Below are 23630 nucleotides of genomic sequence, written 5' to 3'. Positions count from 1 at the left end.
CACACTGCAATGGGCTGCAGTTCCAGTTCCCAGCGAGGAAAAGATCTTCCTGCCCTTCAAGGCAAAGCTCTGAAAGGGCTGAAACCCAAGCGGAGCAAGATCTTACCGTGACATTTCACTGCCAGCCTCCGTAACTTCATCCAGGGCTCTTTTAGCTCCTGGATTGGGGAAAAAAAACCATCAGGGCAGGCTCTTTGGCTGGGAGCTGCCCTGGGCAAAGGGAGACACTGGGAGGGAAAAAGAGCAGGCAAAGGAAGGCAGGAGAGAAAGGAGGACCCGGCCAAGAGCATCGCTCCGGATCTCTGAGGGAAGGGGAAACCTTTTGTTGTCTGGAAACCAACAAAAGCTCTGAGTATCTCTGCCAGGCCACTGAAGGCCTCTCCTGCCCCACTCTCCCTAAGCAAAGTGCCCCTCCTTGCCCATCCTCGCAGCACTGTCCTCATGCCCTTCTGCTCCTCGGGGATGATGGGGCAGAGGCTTTGTTCCAGGGCATCCTGCAAGCAGCAGGCAGGACAGTTCCACCGGCATGGGAACCCAGCTCAGGGCTGCGGGACTCAGAAAATCTAAACACCAACACAACACCAGCAGGGCACATTTAATCACTTCTGCCACAAAAGGCAGCACTGAAAATGATGCGTAATGAGAGCCTCCTAATCACCCCAATCCCTTCTCCATTTTAAACCTTCTCCAAAAGAACCAAAATAGCTCTTAAGATTCCTTCATCTTTGTCGGTCCCACATCTTTTGAGAGCAGACTGGGGAAGAGAGCACAACATCAGCATCTTGTTAATCAGACACGGCTTGTTGTCCCTTTCTCCTTACTCAGTTACAGCGGTACATATTGGGAATAACCAGCAATCCTGAGGAATTTTTTCCTGCAGCAAGTTATTTTCCTATCATGCTCCATCTGTCATTTTATTACTTATTCAAACACCAATAGCAATACAGTACAGCACCTTGCAATTACTCCCCCTTATATTTATATACCTCAAAGTCTTCCAGGTCTTAACAACAGCAAAAACCCTGTGTGGTCACCCTTTTTGCAGATGAACATATTGAGGGTTTGGACACATCCTCGGCAGGACTAAATAGGAAAACAGCTGAAGCTCCAGCAGATCCTTAATAAACTTTTGCCTTCTGGGTATCAGGAATAAAACTGCGTTATTTCAGTGTCTTGAGTTTTTATGAATTATCTATTAATTCCTTCTCTCTTTTTGACTTTTCAAAAGCTGATGTTGCACAAAACAGTGAGCTGTGGAAACCTGAAGCAAGCCGGGCAATGAGGGCTGAACTGCTGCATCTGCTTCACAGAGAATTTTTATTTGACCCCAGGAATGCTGGTTGCTCAAGCAGACTAAACAACTTTGATTCATTTCAGTGTGTGAGGATTGGGGTGCACAGCTCCAGGCCAGGCTGGCAGGGTTGAACAGGAATTCCCAAACAGCCTTGGAGTCCTGGCCCCCTCAGCATTCCCTGCTCCACCTGGCCCCAGCCTGCCAGGAATCAGGCTCAGCAGCAAAAGCACAAATTCTGAGTATCTCAGGAGTGCTGCACAAGACACAATGAGCACAGGCTGCGATCCCAAAGCCCCATCTCAGGTTCTCATCTGGGCTAAATGCTGTATTTTGGGTTAGGGACAGGCTGCCTGACCCGGCCCCAGCTCTCTTTGATCGTTATCAGCACCCGGCTGCTCTCGGGCTCCCCGGGAGCGCAGAGCCGCAGATAAACCCTGCACCGAGCTGTTCGCCCAGAGACAAAACTGATTTTCTTCTGCACACCGAAGTTCCTTTCATGCCACCTGGCTTAGATGAGCTGCTCAAGTTTTGCCTGGTTGGATTTGAACAGCTGCTCCCCAAAGATGAAGGGACAAGGCCAGGAACAGTTAATAACTTTCTTCACTGGAAACACTGTTGGAATCATTCGTTTCCCTCCCCACAGATTGCGTAAAGCCTCCTCAGTGTTTGAGTCTAACCAACCTTTTAACTGGAAATAGCAGCCCTCGGTGGGATTTTCCTGTCCTGGCACCAGTTTCTCTCACAAGTGTCCACCTGGCTTCTAGCCAGAGGTAAAAACAGCATTCCTTAAAGCTAAATTTTGAGATAGGGGAAGATCCGGGTGGAAATTCAAGACAACAACTAAACTCTGTGTAAGTTTATACCTATGGAGGACCATGGTCATCTTTTTTCCCTAATTCACATTATTTCCTATAATGCCTTTGACTTTAACACTCATTCTCTACTCCTATTCTCTGTTGGGTTTTATAGCTGCAACTGTTCTGGCTGTCTTTGCAGCTCTCCAAAGCCTTCAGTCTCAGACAGGACACCTGATTGCTGAAATTCCATCCCATGGACTCATGAGAGTCCTGCCCCAGCACTCCAGCCCTTCTCCACAGAGCTGCTTCCCACAGGTCCCACAGGTGCTGCTGCCTGGGGTTGCTCCTCCCCAGGTGCAGGAGGCACGTTTGCCTCTGTGGGATTTCCAAAGGTTCCTCTCTGCCCATCTCTCCCACCTGTCCAGGTCCCTCTGAAGCTGCACAGCCCTCAGGGGATCAGCCACTCCTCCAAACGCTTTATCACCAGTGAACTCCCTGAGGAGGCATCAACCCCATGGGCTCTGCCTGTCCTGCTCCAGCTCCCTGCTCCCAGCTCCCATCACCTCTCCTGTGTTTATCACCATTCCAGTTGCTCTGTCTTTTCTTACAGAACAAGAAAGTAAGAAAAAATCCAGGTGGATTAACACCAAATTATGCTGGCATTTTATAGAGAGCATGAAAGACAACAAAATGGACAATTTTCTAAAGCAAAAGCACTACTGCAGTCACAGTAACACCTATGAAGGAAAAATCAGTTCCCTACAGTAAGGAATAAATTTTAATATAAAGTCCCATCAGCTCAAGGTGGTACCAATTAATCAAAACAATTCACTTGCAGATTCTTCACAGTCACTGTTTTATAAATGGTGATTCTTTTCTTACTTGCTATTCCAGTGTTGGCACAAAGGAGGTTTAAGCTGATTTTCATCCAATCTTAAAAAACAAATCATAACTGTAGTTTAAAATAGTTGGGATTGTTTATTCCTCTCGATTCTAAGTGCCAATTCAAATACTGAAAAAATGATCAAAAAACAGCACTACTGCCAAAATGAACACCTCAGAAATGCCAAAGTCACGATGCACAGTACAGAGCAATACTAAAATCTCTGGGGTTTAACATAGTACGAGGAGTGCACAATTAGCAAAATCCAAGTATGTTCTGGATTCACATGCCCACACACACCCCTGGTGTGCACCTTAATAAAATTAAGTACTCATTAACTGTGAACAGTCTTGGGTACTTTTATGAAGATGTTGAGTTGCTAATTGAATTTGAAGCACAACAGATGTTTAGTACTCCAACCAAATGCTGCTTTTCCTATATATATTAAGTATATGTATTTGTGTGGATACGTACACACACTCTTCAGCTACCAAAGTAACTAAAAAATATCATCCAAAGGGTTTCTGCTTCCCCAAACTGAAGAACTCAAGCCATGAGCTAAAAACCTCAGCAATTCCAGAGAGGAAATTCTGCAGTGATGCCACAGTAAACACCAGTTCTGATTAAAACACCTGAATTTATAATGAATGCTTTTTTAAAAGTTGAAAAGTATTTTTGGGCACAGCTTCTGCACAAAAATCCTCTTCCATGAGAATCTGCCAGCTACTACAGAGCTCCTCAGGGTTTAAAGTGTTATTCCACGTTGTGCCTGGGCCAGCAGGGCAGGGCTCGGAGCTCTGCAGTAAATTCCTGCCATCAGGCAGCCAGGAGATAAGGGCTGGGAAAAGAAAAAAGAACACAAACACAACACACCCCAAAGCCCCACTGGCCACATCTCCTGAGAGTCAGAGACCTTGTAAAACGTCACCTTTGTCTTCCCTGATGCCCAGCTCCTGACAGGAGGTTCAGAACAAGGCACGGGGGGTGTGGAAAGAAGAATTTAACAAACCTCAACCACAAAACTTGTCTCGCACTTCGTTTTTTGAGCGTTTTGCAGTTTTGCTCTCAGCCATGCAAGTTTCATGAAACTTCCATGGAATTTAAATCAAAGATTAAAGCTGTAATCTTTAGCCCTCTCCCTGAACGCTGACTGGTACCTGCACTTATGTGCACACACTAAAATAGATCATTTCTGTCAAACTCTGCTCCACAACACCAGGAACGGGAACAAAGCACATCCACGTGCATCTGACAATGACAGAACGCACAGACCCACCTGGGGATTCCGCTGGCAGCCCTTACGCTCTGCAAAAACCCTTCTGCCCTTTTCAGACTTCAGTATTAAACACTGAGCAAAAGACACTGTTGCAGGTACTGCAAAGGCCATCTCCTGCAATTTCTGTTTGGCAGAAGTTTGTGCAGGTCCTTCATCCTGGTGCAGGGGAGGCTGTTGCTGAGTAATCTTCCTCCTGAAGCCCTCAAGTGACAGGAATTCCATTTCAGATCACAGCTATTCACAGCCACCGAATCAGCTGCCACAGACCTGGCAAGGTATTAGGGCAGGACACAGCAAGTTTTACACAAAAGGCATTAAAATCTCACAACAGAACAAGCCACAGATGGACAAGGAGACACGTTTGCTTTATGGCATTTGCAAAGAAAATTCAGATTTAAGCACTGTAAAGTCAGCTTTAAAATCACAAGGCTTCAACAGATGCTCATTTAATGAAATAACAGCAAACTGAACCCTTTTTGCATCTTCAAGTGTTTGATCATAACACAGGTTCATCCTCACCATCATCCCCCCAGACGACCACAGACATACTGCAGCTCCCTGGAAATGGCATCCAATCACTTCCTCCGCAATTCCAATTCATTTCCCACAGCTGGGCACGAGGAAGCTGTGGCTGCTGCTTTGTTTCCTGAAGTTCAGGTGAATCCAGCTCTGCCCACAGCTACAGGTGTTGTTCATCCCTGAATTTCAGAATCATGCACTGGGTTGGGGGGACCTTAAAGCCCATCCAGTGCCACCCCTGCCCTGGGCAGGGACACCTCCCACTACCCCAGGCTGCTCCCAGCCCCACCCAGCCTGGCCTTGGACACTGCCAGGGATCCAGGGGCAGCCACAGCTGCTCTGGACAAAGCATAAGAAAAGTGCTTGTGCTCCTCCACAGATCTGAGTCAGCCACAGTGGCAATAAAACCCTGGGCTTAAGGATGTACTTTAAAACATCAGAGATGGTCCCTGTGCTTTTATAGGTAAAAGAGATCGAATGTTACATGAAAACAGTCAGGACTTCAATGCGCTCAGAAAGGCCTTTCATGAACGTCAGGCAAGAGGACAGAAATTAGAAAACACCTTCATCCAAGTAAAACTGGCTTCATTCACTGAAACTATAGTAACCACCTGCTTTTTGTTGCCTCTGTGCTCTTACAATACTGTCCAGAATTACCATGTTCAGAGAAAGTTAACACAGAGGGGAGGGGGGAAAAGAATTATTTACAGCAGTTCTACAGCCCTCCTTTTACTTCGATGCTCTATTTAAATATTCTGGCTGTTTCAAGGGCTTGGTAAAACTGGCTTTTGTAGACTGAACACAGAAAACAAACAGCAGAAAAATGCAGCATTTCCCCCCTCAGCCAGAACGCAGTAAGAGCGCAGTGGTTAAGCAAAGGCAGAGTAAGCTAATTACCAAGTACACAGCTGCTCCTACCTGGCAGAAAGCAAAGGGAAAAAAAAATCCTATGAGTCATCAAATGCAGTTCCTAAATCTGGAAAAGCCTTACAAAAAAAAATTTCTACGAAGAAGGGACCAGCTTCAGAGAAAAAAAGCGATGCAGATAAAAAGATCATTATTTCAGAACAAAACACTATTTCCAGTTTGAAAGGGAAAAGTTTTTTTGGCAAGACAACTACTAAATATGTCATCTAGTTAAAAACAGCTTCTCTTCTTGTGGTTTGCTGGGGCAGAATGAGCAAAGAGATCTTCTACCAGATTCCTTTTTTATATCAAATGCTGAAAGGGGGTGGGAAGGAGTAATTTCTATCCCCATTTGGAACATCTTTATTCCTCTCCATGATCATCAGCACTTCTTGCATCCACCTTCAACACACACAGAGCTCCAGCTATTCACTAAGAATTCAGGGTAAGTTTTATGTCCCACTTTAAACAGGAAAGATAATCCTGACTTCCTGGTTTTTGCAGACACACAGGGATACAAATACACAACCTTTTAAGCTTTGGCAGAACCTCTGTTCTGCAAAGCCCTTACTTGTGTAATTTCTCATCTATTTCAGAAAACAGCAAATGACACTCTAAATTATTAGTAGCAGAACAAGAGAATTTGTAGTAAAAACATTGCCTGAATTTTTATTTTTCAGTTTTTTCACAAACTTTAGAGCTTCCCTGAGTTCTTTTGGGAGTCTTTTTTTGCACTCATGCATGGTTAGTGCTGAAATTATATTACACTGGCCATTACATTTGAAGATACTTAAATTCAAAAATTAAATTTAAAAAGGGGGAGCTGCAAACTTCAAACCAAGTGTGAGCTGTTGTGGGGAGAAGGGTGTTTGCTGCTGGGGTTGTGAGCTTTCTGTGGGTAGGGTTTTTAACCGGGCGTCAGAGGAGGCGAGTTCTGACCCACCTGCACTCACACACCAAATGAGCACTGACTGACACAAGAGCTACTGCTGCCCACACAGCCCCTCACCAAACTCAGGAAGCCAAAACTGCATTTCCTTCCGTTTTCCAAATAGATTTTTTGATCCAAAGTTCAAACGTTTTAATTAAAACTGTTTCTGAGGAGAAATGCATCAGCTTCACAACCTGATCCCATGAGCTGCTCCATTATAAGCTGCAAAATACCCTGATCTTACAAGTCTTTTCCAACCTAAATGATTGTGTGACACCATGAAACACATTTAACATAAAGCTATGGAGTATTCTGAAACAAAATCCAGTTTCAATTATCCTCCAAAATGTGTTAGAAGAAATGCCAGAGCAAAGTCTCCTTTCTGCCCAAATCACCAGATCCCCTTTCAACTACCCCAAGTTTCAGCTACTTTATACCCCCACCTCTCTTTCCTCCTCATAACAGTTACCAGAATTTTGCTTCAGGTTCATTTTAGAAGGAAATAATTAGATTTACAATTAACATTCCAAAGAATTTCTTGTGTTACATTTTCCCATTGCTAATCATTTACCCAGTGGCAAGGCACAGGATTCCACACAGGGTGAGTGTGCAAGGACAAACAGCCAGGGGCTCTCAAAATGCAGCATTTAAAGTGAAAAGGGCCATGCTTTACAGGGAGAACAACAATTTTCCAACGTCCTTTCAGACTGGCCTTTAATTTCCAAATCTTGCATTTCCAAACAAAATTGGTTGACCTCTAATAAGTTTCCTTTTGATATCTTCTTCCCTTGATGTCTGCATGGATTATCTGCAGAAAACAAGTTCCTTTTTTCCTTACTCAAAAAGCATTTGACTGCACAGCATCTCCCCAGAACAGAATTCCCAGAAAAGACAGCAGGAGACTGACACAGAACAAAAACACAAACCCAAGAAAACAAGCAAAGAAGAAAATAAATATAATCACACCCACCATTAATGCCATTTGATAAAAATAATTATTTATGCTCAATTGCAGTGTAATTCTTCCCTCACCTCTCCTGCATTTCATGAGGTTTTCTTAGCAGGTTTAATCAAATTTTCCAGAATCTTGTTGGATATTTAAATAATGACATGCCCGCTTAATTTGCACAACAGAAAAGGCCTGGATTAAGGTTTGCTTTGATTCATTGGTTAAGCATTAAGTAATTAGATTTGCCTTGTTGTTAAGGAGAGGATAAACACGTTGCTCAGTTATGATCTAAACCCAAAGCTGCCCCCCTACACGTTTTACCCTCCAAAAAGCTTCTTCCAAGTGGACGGAGAGAACCTAAATGAAACAAGGGCCTGGAGTGCCAGGACACAGGGAACAGCTTCCCACTGCCAGAGGGCAGGGATAGATGGGATACTGGGAAGGAATTTTAAAGAGATAAATAAGTCAAATTAACATGTTGTGCTCCTCTTCCAACACAGCTCAGAAATCATCATCCCTGACTCTAAACCAGTTATCATAACTAAAAAAATAGAACTTGGCTCCAAAATGATCTTTTTTCCATCCTCTTCTTAGTACGTACTACCACACAGAAAGAAAAAAACCAAAGATGGCATCACCTCCTCAACTGTGTACACACAGACAGCTGGAAAAAAGGAGTTTATACACTGCAGGATCAAGTAAGGAATGGTGAGACAGCCTAAAATTGAGAATATACCCATCACCCTGTACAATAAAAAGAAAATTTGATGCCGATTATAAGTTAATACCCACCAGATTGTTCACAAAATACAGTGTCTAGACTGCATTTAATATTGAAAAAAAGCCACAGAAAATAAATCTAAAAGCCTCCTATCTCTATCCTGTAAGCCTACTCCCAGGGCAGAGCTGTAGAGAACAGCTGTACAGGGTTTGAGCTCGGGAAGGTTTCCACACTCACCCTGCTTCACACTTCCTGAAAATGTTTATTTAAGTTGCTATTTTCCATTACTGTTGTGACTCCTGTCACTTGAAACACCACAGAAACAGCCACAAAGTGTCAGTACAAAGCCAGAAAAACAACAAGACAAAGCCCAGAAAGAACAAAGCCTATTTTGAAATTTGAAGACACCTGCACAAATACTTTGTTTTGAAGAAAAATAACCCAAAACTTTTTCAAGTGAAAAATAACCTCTCCAAAAACATATAAATTCAAGTGAAACAGTCGAGATAAAAACAAGGAAGTTCAAATGCACTTACACTGGATAATAAAAGAATTGGTTTGTTTGCTATCTACAGTGATTTTTCCTAAGAAAACATTCACCAGAGACAAATATTTAATATTACTCAAAAGCAACAGTCCCTGTTTAAAGCTGTTCTGTAAGACCAACAACTCTGTTGAGCAGGCAGTGTTTATAACAAAAACGTGCTTTTTATATCAGACCGTTTGTGCTAACTCGGCAACATTTCCAGCTCAGTACACTCTGTACCGGCGGGGCTTGCCAGAAACTCGGCTCTCCACCAGCATTTTCCTATTTGTTAACTATTTCTTCCAAAAGAAAGGAACTAATCACAGTGTTTCGAAATCTTCTTCCCAGCCATTTAACAAGGAATTCATTTGCCTAACAAATACACAAGGCAATACTAATGTAAATAGAATAATAGCAAAATAATTTCAGCTATGTAAACCAGAGGATCCGGTGGTTTGGTTTTAAACCAGAACAACGTGAAGCCAAGCACTACCACGTTTCCTACAAGGCTAAACCAGAGAGGAATCCAAGAGGCACTACAAGCTTCTTATCTTTTCCCAACTCTATTCCAGATAACAGCCAAAAAAGCCCCTTTACCTTTTGATTCTGTAGTGGTGGCCGGTTTTTATTTAATAAATATGGATGAAATGTTAAAATAGTTATTAACTCGGAGAGAGAAGGGTGGTTGATGTTCCAGCTTAATGGAAGGGCTGGGAGCACAGGCACCCCCTCACACAACCACTGCTGTTCAGAGTAGAAAACCCATGGAATCACGAAGGAAATGTGCAACCACAGTCAAAACCTACCCACCTCCAGTGGCTGCATCTCTTCAGACCTCAAAGCTGTGCTGGAACACGGGGACTCTCGGCATTTGGGGTGGTTTGCAGCCATTTGGCAGCTGCCCCCGAGCCTGCAGGAGAGGAACTCAGCTCAGCCACACGTGCTGAACACGTTTGCTGTGCTTGCACACCGAGGTCAGGGTGCAGCACACCCCTCACACACCCAAACCAGGGCGTGTGACACAAGTACCTGTTGTCACAACAAACGGTGTCTCCTGAGGGGAAAAGGCACCAGGACCTAATGCCGCCCACGCAATGCACCCACTGCAGCTGAGGGACAAACCCAATTATCTCACTGGTACTGAGGAACAATAAATGCTGGGCAAGCACCAATTCTCATCACTCTGCCACTTCTGATATGTACAAAACGGCGTTTTCTGGCAGCAATGAAACACTGGCCTCTGGAAAACTCAATCCACTTCCACAAAAATCTGATCATGTGATTTCAGGTTATGATTGCTGTGCCTGCCACTTCCTTTGTGTCTCACCCTCTTGGACACTGCACGGCACAGTCAATTCTTTGCAAAGCTCCCATTAAATAAACTATCATTACATAAACAGCCCCATTTTCACAGCACATATGGTTTTGAAAACTCCCTTTATCCACTGGGCAGCTGCAACGCTGAACAGAAGCCACGGCCAGAGTTATGGTACATGGCAGAAAGTTCTGTGAATCCCAAGTTTCTGTGTGTTTTTATTTGGTTGCAAAATATCATATTTCTGACATATGATGGGGATTTACATCTGCAAATGCTCAACATGTCACAGTGACAGACTGGGGCCGTGCTGACTGTGTGTTTTGTTAACGTTGACAACAACCACAGCCAATAAAACTCTGGGAGTCTTTGTACTCCAAATGCACTCTGTATTCTTTTCTAATATATTTGTACAAAATATCTTAGCTTCTTCCATTTTCCTCAAGCACTGTATATTCAAAGGCTTTAAAAAGTTACAGTTCATGGGATTTCAGGGTTGCATTTTCTTTTGTTCTTTTTCCTTTTTGTTTATTTATTTATAATCTCATCCCAGATGTGGCATCAAATGCACACAGCGGGATATCCTTAAGCATTACTTTGTAGAGTTCTTTGTGTCACCATCCAACATTCTTAATCACGTGAGGATTAGCAGGAAGACTTAGCTGGGAGTAGTGTGAGGAGCGAGAGGGGAAAATGGGTATCTGCTGGTTTCAAACATTTCCACAGCAGCCCTCTCTCCTTTTCCCAATTTCCCCAGCTCCTAGAACACGGAGACAAGGTGGAGCAGTAACCAGCCTTCCCTTCCATTCACCATTTGCATTGCCTGCTTGTTCAGCACAAGCACTTAAAAGCAATCCTGGACCAAGACTCCCTCCTCCTCCTCCATCCCACATCCTGGACACACATCCTGGATCACTTCACAGCTTAGAGCGGGTGGCCAGGGGGGAAATGCTGATCACAGAAGCTTTGGCTGAGGCAGCTCCCAGTTCCTGGTTCCAGTCGGATCCGCAGCTCCAGATCCCAAAGCAAGAGCAGCCAGGTTTGGAAACCACTGCAAACAGCCAGGTGAGGGAGGGTATAATGACCTGAGAGCTCAGCATTCCTACAGAACCTGTCCACTGCACGAGGAAACCGGGACACCAACAACTCCATGTGTATGACAGGCAAACAAGGGGCCTGGACTCATTATTGCCCCTCACCGGCATTGAGAAGTTGTGCCTTTCCATCACAGGTCACTGTTCTTCAACCAAGACCACTTAACATGTGCAAAGTAACCACAGAAAGCCTCTGACAAACTGTACAGGTGACAAGAGAAATCATTTTTAGGATGCAGGAATTCATCGCTCATCCTAACAGGTTAATTTAAATGGCTACCTGGGATTCAGTGGCCACAAGCCCAAAAATTCAGAAACTGCATTGTTAAGTGTAACAGGGAAACTCCAGAAAAGAAGTGGATCTGCTGACAACACAACTTCAAGCCAGAAGAGGAATGACACATTTTGCCTCTGACACATATGGACTAACAGGAAAACAAATTAACAGCAGCTTGTTCTCACATGAAATTATGAGACAGCACAATAGTGTAAAAGTCATCTTATATGCAGAGCTCTTAAAACTGAATTCATAGAGGACTATTGCGTAGTTATTGCTGGTTATAATTTGGAATGCATTAAAACCTCTACTTCCCCGGACCAATATTTAAAATAAACAAGAAGCAGTGAGCAGGCACAGCCACTTCATTAAAGTGATTACATAAACCCTCGAACCAAGACTTAATTTGAATTAACAGTAAAGATAAAAATGAATGCATAAACACGCCATGCAGAAAGAATGAAGTTCTAAAAAGAATTAAGTGGGTTGATGATATCACATAGCAAACACCTGATGAATTCATTAAACACAAAGGGTTGCAGATGCCATGATACACCGTGAGCAGTTCCTACTTGAAAAATCAGATGGATGTCAAACTTATAAAAAACTAGTGAGTCTTAACAGCTGCAGGACACAGGCAGAGCGTTTGCAAAGCAGCAGCAAAATCTGTATTTGAATCCATGACTGATACATCCAAAGTATCAACACCAGACATGATTAGTTCCAATGAAGTTATTTCAGTGCTGGGGAGAACAGCTTCTATTTCTGCTCGGAAGTGCCAGGGATTGCTCCCTTAAAACTGCCCTGTGGCTGAGATCCACTTTCCCCCAGGCACATTCCCAAGGGGAGACCCTCAGCCCATCAGTTACATAAACTGCTCTCTAGTCTTACTCACCTTAGTAGGGCAGCTATAGATATGCACCAAGATGTAAAAATCTGCAGAGCCATCAAAGCACTTCTGCTGGAACACAAGAGCCAACAATTTATGGGCTCTTCAGTTGTGCCTGCTTTTATCAGGCTGGTTAGTTGAAAGAAAATGCACACATAATTACTTAATCCCATTAAAACAAAGACAAATGACAGGACAGAACTCCTGAGCTCAGCAGTTTGAGCACTGGAAGATTCTGAACTCGCACAGAAATGAATCACGGAGCCTTCTCCGTGGGCAGCTCCTTCCACAGCCCCTCTTATTTTGGCTACATCAGCATCACAGCTCTGATATCCTGCTATTTCAGCGAGCTCCAGAAAATGGCATCTTGGACAATGAACAGCTTCCAGATTTCCCAATGCACCAGTAATCCAAGTTCTCCACTTTTTCAGTGTACCTGTCAATTAAACAAAGCAAGTAAATTCACCAGAAACTACTAAAAAAACTCAGTTGCTTCTCCCAGTGTTTCAGGAGCACAAGCAGGAATCCTAAGAAGGCAGCAAGTGGCAATTTGGACTCAAATTTTAACATTTTGAGTTTCAGAAACTCCTGTTCAGTGCATTAATGACAAAATGTAAACTGTAGTCAGTACCTGAAGAGGGAAAATAAAGCAAATTAACATTTCCCTAGGGGATTTATAACACAGGTTTGCCGGCGTGTTTACTACTCAGGAATAAACAAATAAATGTGTGAAATAATTGCAAAAACTCACTCAAAAACTGAAAACTGAACTTATGTAAATTCACCTTAAACTCAAAAGTCACTTCTTCAGACAGCAATTCTTCTCCTAAATACAAAGATTTATTTAGTCTACCCTTAAGCAGCAGGATCTTTTGTCTCTGCTCTTCCCACACAATAATCTGAGCCCTTGAATGTGAGCAGTGTCTCGCCCCCAGGCTCAGCCATCCTACAGCAGCTGTCTGGGGCAGGACAAGCAAACAGTGCTGAGTGTAACGTTTGCTCACCAATTACCCTTTGTGGGCTCACTGAGAACCTCCCAGGACAAGGCCAGGCAGGAACCCCTATCCCAAAAGGGAGGGATTAGGAATTTCAGTACCAGAGTGCATTTCTTTTGAGATTGAGCAGTAACAGTCTTGCAGGCAAAACATTTTTCTTCACACTTTCCAGGCCTTAACTGTGGTTTACAGCAATAGAAATCGTAATAAAATAATGCTTCCTCCAGTCTGGTTTAGTTTAGGAAAAAGGCAGAGAGGCACTGAGCTGTAATTCCACATACAGCTGGGCCAGGGGATATCTGTCTGGAAGTTTTGCACTTCCAAGGACAACTTCTCCAGGTACAAAGGCTCTTGGGACAGATCTCTCAAACCCACTGCTCTTTATTACTCTCAGCTCCTGAAAACAGTTTCCCAAAGAATGGGAATAAATGAGTGGGAACTCCTCCATTTGGACTGCAAAACCCTTCTGGGTATAAATTCCATGGGTTTGTACAGAAGACCAGAGGGCCTTACTGAAGCTGGAAGCACCAACACCAGCAGAGAAGCAGCAGCAACAATGGTGACACCACTTCCAGACACGCCAGCTTTAGTGAAGTATTTAATTTATTTTAGTATGCTGCAGCAATGGAAATCTCACTTTGCTTTGTATAGAAAGTCCAAATTAGACTCCCAGCTCAGGGCTGTTAGGGATAGTGAGAGAATTCTTAAGTTACTTGTAAGGTATTCAAACTATAAGTTAGTACAAAATAAAAATAAAATGCTATCTTTCAATAAGCCAATTACACATTAAAGAAAACCTATAAGGCTTTTGACAGGAACGCAGATTCCTCTTGACTGGCAGCCATTTAAAGTGGCAGAATTCTCAGGAATATCTCTGGAAAGGGCAGGATTGTCAGTTAAGCCCTTCCCCATCCTATCCCAGCACAGTCCACCATCACCTCCATCCCTTGATCAGAGCAGAGGACATCACTCAAATACAGAAGCCAAACTTGCTTTACAGTCACACTGCTCATCAGCGTGATACCAGAAATCACATCCTTTTCATACAGAAGAGACAAAAATAATGACAGGGGAGACAAACCCCACACGCTTCCCCTTCACCTGCCTTAGAGAAGATTCCAGGGACTTTTGTTGACATATGTAGCAAGTCTTGCATAGAATCAGTTTTATCAAACTCCAAAGGGACAAGAGATTTTCCTTCCAGCTCCCCAGAACCACAAACCCATCAGCCTCCAGGCCTGCTGTACCCCTGTGGGCACAGTAACACTGTCCATACCTCCCACCTCTTTAGAGAGCTTTAAAGAATAAATACGAAATTCTTAAAGCCATTCCAGTAAAAAAAATCCTGTACAATGATCCTTTCATCACCTGTGACTGGAAGTTTCCCTTGGTGGGAAAGGTGTTCTATTACTTGTGTTTCAGAAGCAACAAGAATGTCATGGAACAACTACAAAATAGAAATGTCTTATTGAAAATCTGATCTTTATTTCCTGTCTAGAAACTGCCATACCTGCCACCTTCTGTTCTTCCTTCTAAAACCAAGTTTATCAATATAAGCGCTTTAACAGAGGAAATTCACACTTCAGTTTCTCCAGGAATTTGAGGTGCTGCCTTTGCCTGGTGATTTGTAGGATCCACCCATCAATTTGTTACAGAAATTTGAAGCATTTCAGCTTGGCCCCTCTGGCTCACTGACTATTCCAAAGCAATGAATGACCCATGATTTTGTGCAAACACTGGCACGCACTGCCCAGGAGGAGCAGAGGGATCAGGGCTGTGAGGGTTGAGCAGGAAAGGCTGCTGGGACAGCCAGGGAACACCGGAGTGGCTGTGCCAGGGCCCAGCCCAGCACTGGGCTCGTGCCAAGGCAGAGTCAGGGCTGGGAAGAGGCAGAGGCAGCTCAGGGAGCTCCCGGGCCTCAGCACTGGAACAGAAACTGAAACTGTGCCTGAGCCAGCAGCCCTGAGCTAAGGGAGCACAGGGACAGCTGCAGGGCCTTTGTGGGACCAAAGCAGCACCGCAGCCTCTCCTGCTCTGAGCCAGGCTGAGCTCCCGGGCCCGGGCTGCAGCTCCTGCTGGCTCTGCTCAGCTCCACGGGAACATTTAAGTGTGGTTTACATAAGAAGGAGGCAAAAGCATTTCAGCTGTGCCCATCCTGCAGTGAGCCTTTCCTCTGGCTTGTACCCTTCCTCCTAACTACTGAGCATTTCAGCCTTGGAAAATCAATTTTACACCGTTCCACTCAAAGTTCTACTTACCATCATATGAGTGACTGCCACAAGTGGGTGCTTGGTTCTTTTTAACCAAAAGACTGATACTCAACTAACAGCACAACTCCAGCCTTTTCTTTTCCTTTTGAAACCCCCACTTCCCGTGGGCAAAGAGCAAAGGTAAGAATCCACCCTCATTCTTAACCTATCCCATGTACTACAGCCCAGTTGTTTTGCACTTGCTCCTCCTCTTCATTCCACGCAGGACTATGGTTATGTTTGCTTCTTTGGAAAAGCCATATTCCAGCTTCAGGGCCCTGGGGTTTTAATGAACATCAGGAACAGACTTCACATTTCCAAAGCTGCCTCCCCCAGGTTTTCCTGGCTGATCACTGACACCCCGAGCCACGGATCACATCTGGGAATTGCCACATGGACATGCTGCCAGGTATCCAAGGTACTTGTCCTACAGATTACAGTCAAGTCCCAGGATAAGTAAGTGCAGGTGTATAATAAAGTCCACTTAAAATGAGACTGGTCTCAGGTTTGGAGCAGAAGAATTCTGTAGTAAGATTTATGACCTTTAATAGGAACTTTAGAATAAAGAAAGTAACGTTTATGTAATGAAAACCATCTCTCTCTGAAGAGCAATGATGTGTTAACATCAGCAGAGCTGTGTTTCAGTGTTTTCTGTTTGCAATCCAGCACCCTGATTGTCACTTAAAGTTCACTAATTATTCTAAAAATGCCATTACCAAAATGCAATTGTATGCAATTTTTTAATCATTTTGTTCTGAAGGTGGCATTTCATCTATTTTTAAAGCCTACATTTTCCAGTAGAGCTTACCCTGTGTTCTTAGAATTACTCAATACATGAAAATACAAACATCAGTAATGAGCCCTATTAATGCAGATTTCACTTCAAGCTAACTTAGATTTACTTCACACAGTTAAGTGAGTTCATTTCATTGGAAAAAGAGATTCCCTAAAGGAAAAAACATCAACTACTGTGGCTGATATTGCCCAATACATCGCTGAAAAATAAATTCTACTGATTGGATTTTTTCATTTCTCCCTCCCCCAGCAGCACTTTTTAAAATACAGTCTTTTAATGATTGTTTAATTTTCATATAACTAGAATATAAATCCTTTACATACTGCTTTGCTGCAGCACAATGTCTCCTTTTTCATGGGAAAAAAACCTAATTACGTGGTTGACCGAATTGCCTGTGGTAACACATCAATTTTATTTACATTCAGAAGTTGGACTTGAGTTTGTTCTCAACACTCCAGTTAATTCCAAGCCCATTTTACACAATAGTTCTCCTGGATTCATTAGTAACACCTCACGCTGCTGGTATTGGGAGGGATTCCCAGCTATTGGAACCTTGCTTTGGATTTCCAGCGCTTTCCAGGCAGTTCCACTTCCACAGCACCAGTTCTATCCCACCTTAAATATCCTGGATTTGCTCTAAGTCTGGCCTTGCTGAAACAGTCCTGCCAAGGACCATTAAGTGTCCCTCCAGAAGGCAGCTGTTAATGTTGCCTCAGGAATACCAACTCCTTTTCCCACAAGAGCACCAGAGAAAAACAAGAACTGTTGTGTGCCCAATAAAACCTAAAGGTTAATTATTCAAAATTTCAACTATTTCAATTGAGCTGAGCTTACATTTGGAAAGCAGAAAGATTATGAGGAAGCACATGGATTCAGCAGTAGAGAATTTCTTGGCTTTGCCCTCCATCAGTGTCTTTCCTTCAAACTGTTTTCACAAGGTAATTTGTTGCAATCAACAGGAAAAGCTCCAAATTCCCAGACATGAACAAAATCAAGATGCTAATTCTTGAGTGATACAAATAAAATAACAGAAAGCATCAGGCTTTCTTACATATGGCCCTTTGGTAGATTGCAGATTTTTTTATAACTTTTTAGCCTTACATATTTCCAGCTGTATAAAGAGGGAAAATGCACTGTGAGAATGATCCATGGAATATCCTGAGCTGGAAGGGACACACAAGATCAGTGAAGTCCATTTCTTGACTAGAATTGGTAATGAATTCACAAATGCTACATGTACTCACTGGATCCTGCTCTGAACACTGAGGTTCCCTGTTCATGGGGAGACAAAACCACTGAAGGAAAGAGGATTTAAGGCAAAGGTAACTGCAGTCAGAATTCCGAACAGTTTTAATTTTTTTTTAAAACTACTCCCATAAACCAACTTCCAAGTAAAAGGAGTTGAAGTGGTGGGAAGAACATTTATTTTTAAAAGAAAACAAAACAAAATGAAGACATCTCACCCAGACACAATAAGGCTCTTGTCAACTTCATGTGTATAAAAGGAGTTGGCATTTTCCCATGAAGCAATTCCTTAATCCCAAATGATGGCATAATAACCTCATTTAATATGCCTCCTTAAAAGAAAAAGTTTATTTTGTCTAAGCTGAACTTCAACTGGCAATCACTGGACACCAATTACCGGTGTCAGATATAAGGGTCACGGAACAATTCTGCGAGCTGAGAAAGTAGGAATTCACTTTTCAAGCCCATCTTCTTGCCAAAACAATGGAAAAGTTGAACTTTGTTTTCATGTCTTTGGGAATAATCTATGCTAGGCAATTAAGAATATGCAAATTACTTATCTTATTGAAAATAATCAAGCCAGAAACAGACTTTTCAGTAACTTAATATTCCAATAAAGTCTTCTGTCATAGGAACCTACTTGTTAATTCCACTCCGCGCTCAAGAACCGGCAATTAACCATTTTCAGATTTCACTCAAATTATTAATAAGTGGTACTCAGCTGCTTGATATTCATTGCTGCTTTTTAGATGGAAAGCCTTCCAAAAGCCTTGCATTTCAGCTCCTTTATTCCGTGCTCGTGAGCTGCTTTTCCATGCCCTGGCTGCTCTCCTTCCCAGTACCACTGGGCATGGCAAGAGCTCTGGGCTTTATGGAGTTACTCAGGGTGCATAAAATTGTTGTAGTGCACATCCCATGCTTTCACCTAAGCCCAGGGATCCCAGGAGTAACCTTTGGGTAAACCCAAGGAAGTCTCCAATCCAGCTGTAATGCAATTCCAGCAGCGACTCTCTCCCTTCCCATAATCTCATCCTAGAATGAAGACTGAGGAGCACTCTCGTTTGAACGCCCATTTCATGGCAAGGGGGCTCAGTCTTCATTTCATGCATTGCTTCACACACTTAAAATATGTTTGAACAGACAGGAACATCATCTCATTCAATAATTAACGTATCTCACTACACAGAGCTTACAACACACTGTAATTCCTGACAGAGCTCCCAATTGCAGAAATAACACAGTACCCTGAAAGAACCTTAACTAGACTCAGACTGAAATGGAAAGTAGATTTTTCACTGCTTTATTCTCTTTTACCTTAGCGGAACCAAAAAATATCATTTTTCCCACGTTTTCCATTATTTTTCTTTTAATCCCTAATAAATGCTGACAGACACCAACTACTAAACATTTACAGGTTAAACATTGACTTAATTTAGAAGACTTGACTGATAAATGCAAGTCTGAAATCTGGCAGTTCAAAAGGGAGCATCAGGAACCCTTCCCAGCAGGAATAAAACCACCTAAGTTGAGTTCTGGGGCAAGTTGTTCTCCTCGAGACAGATCCTTTAAAACAGAGCTGGCCTGTTCTGCTTTCCTGTAGGCAAAAAATCAGCAAACTCCAGGTAGAGAAACCATAGCAGAAATTCATTTGGGAGTACAACCACGTGGGTTAATGTGGGTGCCTTGCACACAGCCCTTCCTACAGGCAGCATTTTTCCCTCCTCGCTTTTATCAGCGCCGGGGGATTACGGCTGCGCCAGCCCGATATGCCAAGAATTCATAAACAGGAACGAGCCAAAGCTCCGGGTTCTTCCTGTCACAGCTCAAATTTCAGCTACGTTTTTAAACTCACCAAGCTGCAAAGATCATGTACAATAACCTTTCAGGAAAGACTCACCTAATTAATTCAAGATAATCTATTCTTCATAAGCGTTTCCACCCAAAGTCTTACATTTTACATAGCAGAAAGTGGATTAGTGTCTCTTTTCTGGGGAAGCAGCTCCAGAAATTAATGGATCAAGGGCAATATATCAGATGGAAATCCCAAATACCTACCAGAATCAGTGAGTTCAGGCACACAAGCTACTAAACTGATAGAAGGATGCAGTTTTACTTAAAGAACTATCAAACACCCAGAATTTATTCATTTTCAAGCTCCTGTCTCACATCCTGCCAGCTTTCCAGAGTCCACCTCCAGTGCTGTGCTTACAGTCACCAAGCTGTGTTCTCAGTAGCAGTACACATCATTATCCCTGCATTATCCCTGAGAATTCCAATATTCTGTACCACAGATGCAGCAGACAAACCTGAATATATCCATAAATCCAGTACAGAGATTACAAATTTACAGACAAAACTGCCAGAGAATCACAGAATACTCTGAGTTGAAAGGAACCCACAAGATTATCAAGTCCAACTCCTGGAGTTGTGTAAAATGTCAGAGCAAAGTGCTCTTTGCAAAAGCAAAGGGGGGAACTGAGGAACAGATGTCCCTTCCCTATAACTCGTGTGGGACCCAGAGGGTCCAGGGCAGGGGTGGGAGAAGAGAGAAAACCCAAGAGTTGAGTCTAAATTCTCTCTGATGCTCCAGATGGTATTTGGTCACCAAATGCAAATGAGAGCTCTACAACTTGCAAATCCACAACTTTCCTGTCAAAAACGCTGCCAACAGTCAGACACTCCCTCCTCTCCTTCCACTTCTTCTGTCGGATGTACAAGAAAACGGATTTATGGGAAAAGGTACCGTGGCTGGAACAGTTGCCAAACCTCTCCAGGCAGTATCACTGAGCAGCATTTATCCTCCAGAAAACAAAACCTCAACAAACAAAAGCACACTGAACTTTTTCAGACTTACAGAATCACTCCGGTTTTTCCTCACTCACTGACCCCACACCAATTAGCTTCTTCCACCCAGGACCAAATAAAGATCTTCAACCCCTCTTCCAGTTTTAAATGCCACCACGATAGAAACCAGAGAACCCCAGTTAAGGCTGGCAGGAAGAAGAAATGTAGGAGAATGTGCAAGAGACGCCTCTGAAGTTCCCAGCTGCCTGGCTAATCCAACCACTCCACTGATCTACAACTGCTCTGCAAATAATTGTCTTTACTTAATCTCCCGTGACAGCATTTAATTATCCACAGTTTTGGAAAGCTACTACATAAACAACTCTCCTCGTACCTCCTGTTTACAACCACTAAGTTGTTTTCCCTAGGACTATTTGAAATTCTTTTATTAAAGGCAGATTTGTTGTTTACCAAATCTTGAATGTTATAAAGGAACGCTTAGAGTTCATGAGCAAAAGTTTTTGAAGTGCTTCTGAAAGCAAAGCCTCAGTTTGGACTTTTCACCTGTTTATGAAAGCAGTATATATCATACAGCACGGGTGGAGTGACTCTGTTATCCAGAAAAATTCATCATTATAATTTAGACTTGAATTAATAAAACATAATATTTAAAAATTAAATTCTTTAAAATTTAGTGATTTAAGAATCACCAAATTATTTCACTTTCAAAGCACAAGTCCTAGGCAGGAAAAGAGAAATCCAAAACTTCATTCTTGATAAGAATTCATGATTTCATTAACAGCCATTACTCCTTAAAGTTCCTATCTCTCAGAAGAAATGATATGTTTTGGATAGTTTTGGACAATGTTTTGGATAGACTCTAGTCTTCCACTTGGATTTGCAGCATCACATCCTTGTGCCTCCTGAACATGTGAATACAACACAACAACAAAGCTCTGCTCAAGGAACTCTTAAGTCACAGTGACAATCCAACCTGCAGAACAGCATCTGAAGCCAAAGCAGCTCACTTCCTGAGCAGGTTATCCCAAAAAAAGCATCATGTTATCCTGGCCCAGCTGAGAGGCAAGGAAAACTCTGCTTCAGTAACTTTCCTATTTTCTGTTTGTATGCCCACATGGAAAAATCCTTTATATTTTCAGGAAGCTCGTTTCAACTATCAAATACTTCAGTATTGTGGCCTGTTTATACAATAAAAAGCAGAATAAACTTGTTCCTTTTGCCTTGGGGCTGCACAAAACAGTGAACACAAACTGTGTCCTTTATCCTATCTCAGGGAATCAATGGATATAAATGCCTTGGGCTGGCAGAATTTGAGGCTCAATATTTTGTCAATACTGATGTTTGAACTCTAAAATGTACTGAACAGAGCACGACAGCCCTATCAGCAGGAAAATGTACAACACTTACACAATTTACATCACTTTGAACTGTATCTGATAAGTCACTACAAGTGTTTCAATGTGCTTTTAATATAGAACAAGGAAATCTATCCTTGTAGGATTTACACACATGACAACAGACAAGTTTCAGATTTAATTCCACTTAAAGTTACTGCTTGGAAGGCTCCAGCCTGGATGCTGGAACACCTTAAGTGCTGTGTCCAGTTCTGAGCCCCTCAGTTCAAGAAGGACATGGAAGGGGCCGGAGCCCCAGGAGCAGCTGAGGGAGCTGGAAAGGGGCTCAGCCTGGAGCAAAGGAGGCTCAGGGGGGACCTTGTGGCTCTGCACAAGTCCCTGACAGGAGGGGGCAGCCGGGGGGGTCGGGCTCTGCTCCCAGGGAACAGGGACAGGAGGAGAGGGAACGGCCTCAGGCTGGGCTGGGGAGGCTCAGGCTGGACAGCAGCAGGAACTTCTGCATGGAAAGGGTTGTGAAACACTGGAAGGGGCTGCCCAGGGAGGTTTGGAATCCCATCCCTAGAGGTGTCCAAGGATCACCTGGACGTGGCACTCAGTGCTCTGGCTGGGGGGTCAGGCACAGGTTGGACTCAATGACCTTGGAAGTCATTTCCAAACTAAATAATTCCATGATTCCACAGAATTTTGAACCAGGCAAATAATGTGTGACAGTGATGCTCCTCTCTTTGCTACACCCTGCCCCACACTGCACCCAAGCACGTTCAGCTGTCCATACATTTAAGTGGATTTCCATAGCAGCACCACTGGAAGCAGCATCACATTGTTGTAACCAAGATGTCAGATATAAACAAGCTCCATCAATTTACAACAGGAACAGAAGCATCACCTGCAACTCCCCTCAAATAAAAAGACACTTAAGTCCCATCTCCTGCATTTGAAATATTAAATAAACTATATTTCACTAAGAGAAAAGCATATATTATTAAAGCTTTGCTGGGTAAGTAGAAATATTACCCATGCCCTCATTCAAAACAGGTGCCTCATAAAAGATGAATGTCAGTGGAATGGCTCAGTGCAGCACTTGTGAGCCTTCTCTTTAATTATACATGATCACAGGGCTACCTGCGTGGAACACACCCCAAGGTACTCAGGGCTCCGTATCTGTGATTTCACAGGCTCTGGTGCCAAATAAACAATCTGGCAGCCATCAGAGCAGGAACTTTGGAACAGTGCTTGCAACAGAAAAACAAATGAAGAGAAATGAATATACCATCACCCAGGACCAAACAGTGCAGGGTACAAGTGGGAGATAAGGGACAACTCAAGCACACCTGATGAACAAAATATTCAGTGTACTTGAAACGCATTTTATCACCAAGTCACCAGAAGGTCTAAAGGTCACGAGGATAAAAAAATCACTGCAAGAAACCAAGAAACTAGAACCTGATCCTTATGATTGGCTTGGATTTTTTCTTTTAACTACTGTTATTATTCCAGAACTGGTGAACTTCAGTTCTTTTCTTGCAAGACACAAAGTGAAAATGGAGGTAAAATTCATACAGCCTAATAAAACACTTTTTAGTTCAGACAAACTAAGTCTTGTCATAGCAACAATACACCACTGAAAAGAAAATAATATATAGTGGATATGGTCAAACCCAAACAGGATCACAACAGACAGAAGAAGCTTTATCATGTTAAGGCTCCACATTCTGGAGACTCTGAGGACAATCCCAGTTGCATAAAGCCCATAGTCACCAACTTATCCCCATCACCTTTGACCCACCTGCTCCTTCCTGCCTCTGATT

The 23630-nt window shown here is 43.0% G+C and overlaps 1 protein-coding gene across 1 annotated transcript in view; it reads right to left on the bottom strand.

Annotated features, from left to right (window-relative positions):
* LOC309579918 (mediator of RNA polymerase II transcription subunit 13-like) overlaps window positions 1–23630 on the bottom strand; it is a 179601-nt gene that overhangs the window by 135309 nt on the left and 20662 nt on the right. The gene's annotated exons all lie outside the window — the stretch shown is intronic.

This window comes from Coloeus monedula, assembly GCF_965178545.1.
Source record: "Coloeus monedula genome assembly, chromosome: 18".
NCBI lineage: Eukaryota > Metazoa > Chordata > Aves > Passeriformes > Corvidae > Coloeus > Coloeus monedula.
The sequence above is the reverse complement of the archived record's forward strand: the minus strand, read 5'-3'. Positions and strand labels throughout refer to the sequence as shown.